This window comes from Leptonychotes weddellii, chromosome 8 (assembly GCF_054177405.1).
Source record: "Leptonychotes weddellii isolate Sample4059 chromosome 8, ASM5417740v2, whole genome shotgun sequence".
In the NCBI taxonomy this organism is placed as follows: domain Eukaryota; kingdom Metazoa; phylum Chordata; class Mammalia; order Carnivora; family Phocidae; genus Leptonychotes; species Leptonychotes weddellii.
Genome location: NC_138376.1, coordinates 400,750 through 411,133, shown reverse-complemented (window position 1 = coordinate 411,133; position 10,384 = coordinate 400,750). Strand labels below are relative to the sequence as shown.

At 46.3% G+C, this 10,384-nt stretch overlaps 1 non-coding gene across 1 annotated transcript; it reads right to left on the bottom strand.

Moving 5' to 3' along the window:
- Nucleotides 1-2,835: 2,835 nt before the first annotated feature.
- TRNAA-CGC (transfer RNA alanine (anticodon CGC)) lies at nt 2,836-2,907 on the bottom strand. Its single transcript has one exon. It is a non-coding gene; the product is annotated as a tRNA-Ala (tRNA).
- Nucleotides 2,908-10,384: the final 7,477 nt, after the last annotated feature.

Here is a 10,384-nt window from a genome sequence, read left to right as displayed (position 1 = left end):
GAGGAGGAGGAAGCTGGGGGAGAGTAGGAATTGGAAGCCACAAGTAAACATCCGCGTCCTGAGACTCGTCCCGGCTGGAATGGAAATGCTTTCCCGAGAATTAGCTGAGGAGCGGGACCTTGGAGCAAGCTGAGAGGAGCAGGAAGATCCTTGAAGCACGAACGACGAATCCCAGGGTCCAAAACCAGTCTCAAGCCCGCCTTTCCTTTGTTTTCCAGAAATACAAACCAACGATTCCTAACTCCCCTGTCCCAGTGGGTCTCCCCGGGCCCTCACGGTGCCCTCGCTTTCAACATCATAATACCGCCTTCTGTTTGAGAGCCACGTGAAATTCCAGGTCCTGGATGCGAGCTCTCTGCAGAATTCCGCCCAGGGATGACAGTGCTTGGCAGACGCTGTCATCATCCTCCCGAAGACGCTTCATTGACGTTTCAAATTCGTTCTGTCCGAAGAGCGCGGTGTCCGAAGAGTGATTGTGGCAGACCCTTCCCCTTCTCCTTTAGTAGCTGAGAATCTTGTCTTCTCTTTCCATCTGGACCTAGATTTTCAGAGACAACTTTTTGAGTGGTTTTGGTTTTGGTTTTTTGTTTTTTCCTTTGTGCCCACTCCTCTGCATTTTCCGACAGGTCTCTGGTAGTCAGGAGCAGGGACCCTGGGGTGATGGTGTGGGAAACCCATGCTACCACGGAGACTGACCAGGCCAGGTCAGATCTGGAGGTCCAAGCTCAGGGCCACTTGACCCCTGCGGCCATGTGGGGGCCAAAGATGAGGTTTAGACACCCTAGGTACTAGCTATTTCCTTTCCCTGAGAAGAGTGCCCAGCATATGGAATCCCTTGGAGACTACAGTGGCCAGACTCCCAGTGCTCTTTTGAGACTTTCTTTCATGGTTCTGCCCCACTGCCATACTTGAGGCCGTGTAGAATCTTCATATTTAATCCAGTGAGAATAGGAAGAGTGAGAGGAAAAAGACACTTTGGTGCTCCTGGAAGGGAAAATATCAAGCTCAGCCTTTTGTTCTCTGCCAAGAGTTACCACAGAAAAATTCAAGAGAACAGCCAATTCACCCAAAAGGAATTTAAAAGCAGAGTTTACTTGGCATCTACCCTGAAATAGCCACTGCTTTCTAAAAGTAGTTCTTAGCTGGGAGAGTCTAAAAGCAGCACCCTTGAACACCTGTGCTTTAGGTGGTTCTAGCACCTGCTGTATAAACAGGGCATCCTGAGTCTGAGTCTGGAGTCCCGTCGGATCCATTTTCCTGCGTGCATGGCCAATCCCACCCTTTCCAGCCCGATTGCCTTTGAGAAGGGAGATCTTTTGTGTGTACACATGCAGCAAGCCTTGCTCTGTCTCTTGAAGCTCAGCATTTACAGATTTTCTGCACCTTTGATACACAAACTGGCATCCAAAGGGAAATGAAAATAGAACTCATTTTGATACCTCCACACAGTGTAGAATCATGTTTAGAAACAAAGTAGTTCTATAATTTTACTGGCTCCTCGTTTATAGGACAATGTTTGTTTTAGGAAACACAAGAAACTCACACATCTATCTATCCTTACCCTTCCTCCAATCCCCACAACCCCCTCTGCGCCGCCCCCCCCCCCCGCCCCTTTGGGCTGCATCTCTCTCTGGGATCTTTGGTGTAGCCTTAATTCATGGATTCCACTTTATGACTTTCCTTAAACTTCTAAAAACAAGTGTTAAAAATGATTGCAGAAGAAAATTGAGGTGATGCAAACTTTAACACTTCATGAAGTGGACACTCTCAGAGGACTGCAAAATGGGGTAGAAGGCAGGAAACTTTTATAGGAGAAAGAATAAAGAACAAGGAAGTGACAAATAGAAAATTGCTGATTGGCTGGGACCACATCAACCCTGTTTGGGGCGAGGAGGCCCAGAGCTGGCTGGGCATTTGGGGAATGACTGGATACTCTGCAGGTCTGGTCGCGCGGGTCATTCACAGGGACGTGGAAGTTACCTAAGTCTAGGTTTGCTGACATGGCACACACACCCACCCCCACCCCCCGCAGAAGCTGCTCTGTCTTGGGCCTGGAAAATTATTTCAACCCAAGAGACTAGAATTCAGTGCGCAGAGGGAAGGCGTGTGGAAGGGAACCCTAACCCTTGCGATTTTATTTCAGCTACGTCTGTGTACAGATTTGGGTGTTTTCTACCACGTGGCATGTGGAAATCTCCAATGAGACTCAATTTACCATCTACAAGAACAACGGCTCTGCCAAAATCCGGCGTCGAACGAAATGCCTTTAATACCTTAGGCCTAATTTCCCAAATCGAGCTTTTCCTGAGGGCTGAGAGCCTCCAATTGTCTTTTCAACGTTCGCGCTGGGGTTGCCCCGTGTTTTCCCAATCGCTCCCCCAAAAGGTTTGAGATCCGCCCCCTGCACCCCAGCTGCGCGCGTGCGGTGATTGGCGGTGGTTGCGCGCGCGGGGGAGGCGCGGGGCGAGCGGAGGGGAGGCCAGACCGCCAAGGCCTGGGGGGCGGCGGTCCTCCTCCTGCCAGACACCCAGGTCCGATGAGCACAGCTGACTCAGAGAACTGGCGCTGAAAGTGTAGATTTCTGTTTCCCCTCGGTCTGTCCTGTTTCTGTCCTGCCCTTTCTGGATAGACCCAGTAAAAGCCACTTAGAATGTGCGGGTTGGAGTGGCTTCGGAAGGAGGAGAGTCTGGTGGGCTTGGTTCCTTCTTTTGAGCCCCCTCCCTCTTGTCTTCCTTTTGCAGCTGCGGGTGCCGGGAGGTGTAAGCCCCAGGGGAAGAAATGCACGAACAATAAAAGCAATCCCGAAGATTTCCTAATCCTGGAGAAAATGGAGACTGGAGGTGCCGGGGATTGAACCCGGGGCCTCGTACATGCGAAGCACGCGCTCTACCACTGAGCTACACCCCCTTGCTCCCTTCCGTTTCTCCTGCTTTGTAAAATATTACTTCTATTTTCCCATTTTTCAAGCTATAAGAATTGGCCTGCAGAATGTCTACTGGGCTAAATGTCACTCTTTTTGAAATTACTCAAGTGGGTAGTATTTACAGGCTTCAGCGGGTAACTAGATTGTAACCCGAATAGCGCCTTTTCGCGTTCTAAGACTCCCCACTTGGGTAACCTGCTCCAGGGTCCGCTCACCAGCAGTGTTGGGGAAAGCTACTTGCCTCCGGCAGGAAAGTTCCAGGAACGTCTCCTGCACGGGCCGCAGCGGCAGTGGGTCGGATCGGCGCGCCTCCGGGCTCAGGCAGCCGGGCCTCGGTGGGTGAACCAGCCTTTGAACTCGGCACCTGCTGGCTCTCGCGTCGCACGCTCCGCGCTCGTCCTCGGCCTGGTTCCGCTCTCCCCCTCTGTCCCTCTCTTGACGATTATGTCCACAAAGGGTTTTACAAACAACTTCAAAACTCTCTCCGCTTTAAATGAAGTGACTTTTTCCCGCGGACTGGAGGAATGAACAGGGGCGATGGCAGGCGCAGGGCCGCGGAGCAAGGTTGGGGGACCCGGCGAGGCCGGCAAACTGCCTTCGCTCTGAAACCCGCTGACACAGCGGGAAAGCCTGCGATAGATGAGGATATTTGAAAGAATGAAGTCACAGAGCCCTGGACACCTCCAAGTGGAGCCATCGGTGGGTTGGAAAATTTGGGGTGTCCTGGACCCTCAAAGCAAGTAGGACGGCTGGCCTGGGAAAGACAGAAGAAAAGCCATTTGCTCTGGAATGCTCGCTTTCAGCTTAGCGTGTCCACCAAACATCTACTCACTGACTTCAGAACCTAAGGCTTTTCTTCATCCAAGAGCCTCGTGTAATATTGACAAACGTATTTTGGGCAGATTTTCATTTAAAGACTTAAAAACGTTAAGTGTTTGCTAGTGAAGGCAAGGAAAATGAAAGAGTCCCAGTTCTGATTCTCGTCCCTGAGTCCTCTGAAAAATTTACTGGAGACAGTGAATGCAGAAGGATGTTTGCCGTCAGCTGACATGCTGTGGGAAGAAGAATTCCTTGATGTCGTTTGTGGGCCTTCCAAACTGGGGATCTGGGACTTTCCTGACTTATTTCCACCACACCTCTGACTTCATGGACACTAATAGTTTTCTCAACTCTCTGTTCAGAAAGCTCTGCATTCTTGGAGAAAGGTCTTTCCCTTGCTCCCTCCCTCGGAAGTTGGGATCTATATCCTGCCACATTTGGTGATTGATCTGGCCTACTGACATCTCTCTCTCTCTCTCTTTCTGTGTGTGTGTGTGTGTGTGTTTAGACGTAAGGAAAATGAGGGAAGAGAAAAATCAGTGGGTAGGTTTTCTGTTCCTCAGCCTTCACACACATTCAATTGAGAATACAAAAGAAAATTTAACAAACATTGCACAAGGGCCTGTTTTTCTCTCCCTTCCTCTTTCTTTTTTTTTTCCTTAAGATTTTATTTTTAAGTAATCTGTACACCCCACATGGGGCTCAAACCCACAACTCCAAGATCAAGAGCTGCATGCTCCACCAGCTGAGGAAGCCAGGTGCCCCCGCTTTTTCTTTCTCTTTCCTGTTCCTTGGTGAACTGTGAAACCCATGGAAGGAGCAGGAGCTTATTCATGTGGCCATAACATGCTTATTCCTCTCCTCCCCAGAGATCCTAAGTGAGCATGATCTTTCTTTCTGTCTCACTCCTTCTTGTCTTCCTTGTGCTGATGCAACTTGGATGTGTACAGCTTTGAAGGGGAAAGAGAAAGCTGTATTGAAGGAACCCAGGAAAAAACCTGGACTCTCCTACGTGTTGAACCTCTGTTCTCCCACGCAGCTGCACACCTGGAAAGACCCTATACCACAGTAAGTCCCCACAACGGATGATTGTCCTTATTTCTGTACTATTATAGGATCAAACACTTGGTAGAACAAGGCTTACTGTATTTAACTTGCCTCTTTCACAAAATTCTAGCCTGAAACTTTTTTCAAACCTATGTCGAGAGAAGGCTATCTGACCAAATAGCATTTCTGCCACTAAAAGTCCCCCAGCCTAGCCCCCTCCACGGTCTGCTCACCAAGAGTCCACCGGAGCACCAGTTCTAATTCTGCACCAGGGAGAATCCCAGCTGGAATATTCACTTGTCTCCAATTTCCTTTTCTTTCAACTTCTGTCATGACTACAAGGCAAGAGAGACCCTGTTAAAATTAAATACAAAATAGAGACCAGACTGGAAAATTGCCTGAGCAGACAAAACAATTTAAGCCACATAAGACAAACTAAATCTAGCTTATCTCATGAACAAAGTGAAACTTAGGTTATTTCTCGTAAACACCTCTGATGATTGTAAAAGAAACAAGTCATCTTCCTAAAACTGGTGTAAAACAATCACTTTTATTTTATTTTTTTTAAGATTTTATTTATTTTTCAACAGAGAGAGAGAGACAGCGAGAGAGGGAACACAAGCGGGGAGTAGCAGAGGGAGAAGCAGGCTTCCCGCCGAACAGGGAGCCCGATGGGGGACTCGATCCCAGGGCCTTGAGATCATGACCGGAGCCGAAGGCAGACGCTTATGACTGAGCCACCCAGGCGCCCAAAACAATCACTTTTAAGCAATCCTCAACCATCAGGAACCCCCCACTGCAATAACCAATCACTATAAAAATTAAACAACTTCCTCATTTTCACGTTATAAGCCATCCTGTAATGTCATGCCCTGAGCTTCCTATCAGCCTTAAATTGAAAGCTCCCAGTTCATGAGCTATTATTATATGCACAATAAACACTAAGTACTATTTCATTGATTTGGTGGTTTTAATTCTGCTATCTTGATTTTTGATAACCCGTAAGATAATGCAGCTATATGGAAGATTAGCAGTGTGTTATCTCAGGAAATTAGGTCCAGGTGGGAGAAAAGAAAGAAGTTGGAATAAAGTAATAATGTTGGTGAGAAATGAAGCATGGTAAGATGGGTGACATGAGCGCTGATCTCAAAATTTAGGCTAATATGGGGGAGATTCAACAGAAGAGGAATGAATTGATCACAAAACTAGGTCATAAACGAAGAACAGTGTGTTTTACCATCAGTGCTCTAGTCATCCCGGTGTAGACCCAGTTAGTGGATGCTTCGGCTCTGGGTTCAGGAGACCCCTTACAAAGAAGAGGGAAGAGAAAAGGAAGGAAAAGCTACAATTTATTATGGAGACTTGTTTGGACAGAATTCTCCCCTAAATAAAGAAAGCTCAAAGAGGCAACATGTGAGCTGGGACACTAGGTTTTGTAAAGCTTTTGCAAAAATCTAAAACCTTTTAAAACCTCCATAGGCCTAGAAAGGTCCTCAACTGCATCACATAAGACACAAAGAGTAGCCCTGAGTTTGGCCAATACGTTGTGTGACAGTCAACTCCCACAGGAACCTTGTTGTTGTTGTTTTTAAGATTTATTTATTTATCTTGGGAAGAAAGAGAGTGCTCAAGCCAGGGTGGGGGGAAGGGCAGAGAGAGAATCTCCAGCAGACTCTCTACTGAGTGCAGAGCCCCACACCCCAGGCTGGGCTCAACACAGGGCTCCAAGCGGGGCTTGATCCCACGACCCTGAGATCATGACCTGACCTGAAATCGAGAGGAGAAGCAGTCAATAATTTCTGTGATTTTAAAGTCTCCCAGGTAATTCTGTTAATCAACCAGTTTGGGAGCCACTAGCCTGGAAAATCAAGCACCCAGAGATTGGATTGGATTAATTTATTGGCAAAATTTCATCCAAAAGGAGATGTATCTAGAGGTGGTCCACTGTATCTTTCTCCCTAACCTCTGAACACACACATACACACACACACAAAACGGACAAGGTCTCCTTTCTCCTAGAGAAAGAGAAGGTGCGGGAGACGTTCGTGCCACAGGAAGATCGAACTCGTCTAGCCCAAAGCTGTCATGGCCTTGACAGGGCCCAGCTGCTGGGTCACAAGGTGAACATGTGTGGGCTGGTCTGGGGTCCCTCCGTGCAGGAGCTCTCTTACGGGCAGCTCCCACAAGAACCACAGGAAGCCAACTTTTCTGAAACCCTGTGTGTAGTTATGTTGGGAGCAGTGTCGAGTATTTGATTGGGGCTTGAACTTCTCAGGTATAAATGGGAGTAAAATCAGTGTGGAAACCTGGAATAAAGAGAAAGTACGAGGCAAAAATCCACTTGATTAGATTTCTATGATTTCTTTGCCTATGAAGCAGCATAGCTCCACCAGTGATGGTTAGTCTTTGTGAGATTTCAGAATTTAAGCTCCATGTTAAAGCTAGTCTTTCCTTTCACCTACATATTTCTAATTCTTAGACAGAGGCTAAATGAAACCTGGCTTTCTCTTATAGTGTGCACTTCCTTCCATACATCTTCCTATGTTCTCAACTGGCTTCTAAAGTCAAGACTCTGAGGGAGAAAAGCCAGAGTTGCAATCGAGTAAGAAAACCATTGGTCAAACGTAGGCAACCCAGCAGTTTTTTTTTCTATCCTCCCACTGTAGGCAGGAGGACAATTTTAGAGACTCTTACAAGGTTTAGATGGGTGAACACATGAAAAAGGAAAGACAGATTTGAGAGTACAAGAAAAATGTAGATTAAAAATAGATTGACACAGGATTTAGAGCCATGTTTGGATTTGGGGAGTGAGGGATTCAGCTAAGAAAATCTTCAGGTAGCTTACCCAGACTTATATCGACCTAGTAAGTACAGAGGGAAGAACAGGAATTTGTCTAGGTTTTTGTTGTTTTTAGGTTTATTTGTTTTTATATTAGAAGCAAGAAACAGAAAATTCCTGCCACCATTATGTGGTTTTAGGCTTTGTGTTAGCATTGAGAACACTTGTGCATGAATTAACAATGTAGCTTAAGACAATAACGATAAAACACCTAGTTCCCAACCAGCAGATTAAGAGCTCACAACTAAAATTGGAACAACACCCTAAAACCTCCTTATCTTCTGATATGGATGGATAATTTTGAGCCCTTCCCACTACCCATTCTCCAAGTACTCTCCTCTTCATAGCCTCATGAAAATGCAAAACTCGGGATAAGAGTTCCTGACTCAGAGATTAGAGCCTTCTGAAACCTCTATAAATTGTTACTTAGATGTAATAGACTCTAAAATGAAAAGAAGTGTCATGGTTCCTGCCAATAATGCCCACCTCGGTCACTAATAATGATGACTGGGCTTGGGGTGGAGATGTCTGGTCTAGGAGATAAAGTGTGCAACGAGGCGTACAGATTACAGTAGAGAACAACCGCAAGGACAGACAAGGAGTTCAGAAGTGGGCAGCCTATTTCTTGGCATGGGCTTCTTCTTCTTTTTTTTTTTTTTTTCCCCTCATTTCCATCTTCCTTTCCCTTCAGTAATATTGCAAAATGGTAGTTCAGGTGAAAAAGCTGATTAATCTAGTGGCTACTTGTTACTCATTTCTCTCTTATGTGGTCCCAATCACCCTGCGTAGGGGCAGTCTATTGTTGTCAAGGAGCAGAAAATAGCAAGAAGAAGGGGGTGAAAGGAGACGATTCTATATTACCAGAGTCATGGGAAGAGAGAGCAGCCCTAGATCCACCAGGAACTGAACCCAGAACTTTCACACATGCAAGAAACACAGCCTCCCATTGAACCAGACCCCTGACAATGGCGGTTTCTTGCAGCATCCTGCAACATACATACATCTCACCTATTTTCTGTGGGTTTTTGAAAGCCTAACTTTTTAAAGTAAAAGCCATTGTGTTGGGGCACCTGGCTGGCTCAGTCGGTAGAGCATGTGACTCTTACTCTTGGGGTCATGAGTTCAAGCCCTGTGTTCGGTATGGGGCTTGCTTACAAGAAAACCCACAAACCTGGATTTAATAAAACTTGTTATGAAAAGAAAGTCCATGTGTTAAGCTCACTATATCTATAACCTCTAAGCTAGATCCCTCTTTTGCACCGACATAAAGAAAGGATAATACTAATTCTAGATTGTATGACACCACTCCTGCCCCTAGAATCTTGCCTGTGTGGCCAGTCCTCTCCCAGATCCTCTCACTGGCCTAAATCCTCTTTTTATCTCATTTTCCAGCCACTTCCACTGAAGTCCCAAGATGGAATTTTCACTTCTTCTCTACAGTTTCTTTCTCTTGTGGTGTAAACCAGTTTCAACCAGTCTCTCTAGACCCTCTCGTCCATACCCCTGAGTTCAAGTATCATCTGTCTGCGATTAACTTCTGGCTTTATTTGCTGCACCAGGCCTTGCCTGCTCCACCTGCAACCAATGAAGCCCAAGAAATATCTCCTTGCAAAATCGAGAAGCACCTCAACACCAACACATACAAAATAAGAAGCATCTCCTATTTCCAATTGTCTTGTTTCCCTCAATGCTGTGTCTTATGAAACGGCTACAGCTGGTAAGACCAAATAGTAGGCGGTTACCAGGAAGTCTTGCGGGTTTGATGTATTTGCCTTCTGACCTTATGTACTCCCAACTCCTTGAGGTCGGGGACTACTTCATTCACTTTGAGTCAAGTGATTAACCCAATAATTGTTTCATAATAAAGAGCGGATACATGACTTTGATTAAATTGTTGCCGGGTGAACTGGGGAGCACACCCCCCTCCCTGCCCTGTCCTGGGTCCTCCACCCAGCCAGACCCAAAAGAGTCACCTAAGGTTCTTGGTTGTGTCACAAGAAGGAATTCAAGGACAGACACGCAGCTTGGCGGACAAGTGACACAAGAGGGAAAGTTTATTCAAGTGAAAAGTACAATCTCCAGACCTGAGAGCAGGCAGAGAGAGAGAGAGAGAGAGAGAGCTGTGTGTCCTGGGGGTTGGGGTTTCTGTCTTTTATTGACAGTTGTTTACAAGGGGGTGGAATACTCATTATTTGGGGTGGGGACTTCTTGGAAGCAGGGTTTGGGGGGTTTTCTTCCTCACTTGCTCAGGGCTTTCCTGTCGTGGCGCCGCCTTCGTGGGCCTGTCTGGTGGGATCTGCCTTCTTGTGGATGCTGCCAGGACAAGCCTCTGACCTTCCCCACAGCCAGCCACGGCCGCCTCCTTGCTGGCCTCCAGGCATCCCGTTAGAGCCTCACTAACTGCCCACTCTAACAAAATGAATGGAAGATAATGTGTACGGCTACTGTTTTTTTATTCTTCTTGAAGGGAAACAATGACTGCATAATATTTTTTTTCAAAAAAATAATCACCAGTAATTTCTTTGGTCTAGATTTATAATTCTCCTTTAAGGACTGAGGAATTATGGCTTCAAATCTCGAAAGTGCTAGGACAATTTAAGTACTGTTGAGGTTTCTATCTTCCTCTTCTAGAGCTTCATCGGTATCATCTGGCTTCTTCTAAATCTGTGATTGCCATTACCTCCTTCAATGGTAAAGAAATTTCCCATTTATATTGGGAAGTTCTCCCTTTCCTCCTCTTTCATTTACTCCTCCTT